The sequence below is a fragment of the Alligator sinensis genome, unplaced genomic scaffold, assembly GCF_000455745.1.
Source record: "Alligator sinensis unplaced genomic scaffold, ASM45574v1 scaffold250_1, whole genome shotgun sequence".
Classification (NCBI taxonomy): Eukaryota; Metazoa; Chordata; order Crocodylia; family Alligatoridae; genus Alligator; species Alligator sinensis.
In genome coordinates, this window is record NW_005841888.1 from 4,103,785 (window position 1) to 4,104,882 (window position 1,098).

The 1,098-nt window shown below is 53.4% G+C and overlaps 1 long non-coding RNA gene across 1 annotated transcript in view; it reads left to right on the forward strand.

Annotated features, from left to right (window-relative positions):
* The first annotated feature begins 20 nt into the window (after nucleotides 1–20).
* The window catches only part of LOC102387414, a 43,747-nt gene continuing 42,669 nt past the window's right edge, over nucleotides 21–1,098 (forward strand). Inside the window, exon 1 of the long non-coding RNA XR_323145.2 lies at nucleotides 21–251. This is a non-coding gene — a long non-coding RNA (uncharacterized LOC102387414). The remainder of the gene's footprint in view (nucleotides 252–1,098) is intronic.

The following is a 1,098-nucleotide window of genomic DNA, read 5'->3' on the forward strand; positions in this document are numbered from 1 at the left end:
GGAGCCAGCGTTTCGTCGGGCGCCGGCTCTGTTGTTGCAGCCCCTGCGTGACTGCGATAAAGCGCGCCCGGCGTCGCGGAGCCACACGTCCCTCCTCAGGCCTGAGCGCGGCGATGTAGGCCAGGGCAGAGCCCTGCCGTTACGGGAGAAACTTCTCCCAGGGCTACATGGCGAGCCGGCCTGGGCCGCGGGGATACTCAGAGCAGGGGAGGAAGTTACCCGCCTTGGGGTGGTTGGGGCCCCTTAGAGAGGTATGGACTCTGGTAAATATGAACCCACCACAGTTGTACCGTGGATCTTTTTAATATTCTGGGGGGAGGGGGTGTGACATAAATAGCCCAGGGTTGAAGTGCAGAGCCACTTCCTTGCAAAAACTTCACGCCCCCACAAAAAGTTGGCTGCCTAAAGCTTGGGGCCCTGGGCGGTCATCTAGGTTGCCCTGCCCGAAGGCTGCTGCTGTTATCCATCTCCCACGAAAAGATCCCCAACTAGCCAACAAACAGAAACGGTTTGGGAAGGGGAGGGGAGGAACGGTCTGAAATACAAACATGCAGCACAGATGTGGCATAGACTGGGCTCAGGAACAAAATGAGCGGCTGGGTGGTGTAGTTGAGGTCGGGCAGTTTCCACCCCTCCCTCACACTGTTTGAAAAGCCAGGTGCCCATTCACATTGGGTTGAACTGTGCCCCATCCATCAGTACCCACATGGTCGCTGAAAGGGAGTGCTTGGAGGGAGTCTGTCTTTAACACGGTTTCCTTTGTAGCTCATTTTGCACCTGTTCAACATTCTGTTCCTGAGGCTGTCTATGGAGTTGCTTAAGGAATGTAGCTTTCTAATGGACAAGTTAACCAGGAAGCCAAAGAGGAACAATAGCAGGGAAGCCATTAATAATGTTTTTTTCTAGGGACTTTGACCCCTGTACTTGCAAACATTCCAGCCTGAGCTGATTTTGTCAGAAAAAAACTACAAGTTGCCCATGTGGATTCCTTCCAACTCCTAGTTTGAGAATCCAGAGGAAAGACCACAACCTGGCTTTTGGCCCTAGCATTTCCGCACTGAGGAGCAACCTGTCTCCGTTATCTTCTTCATCAGCAGG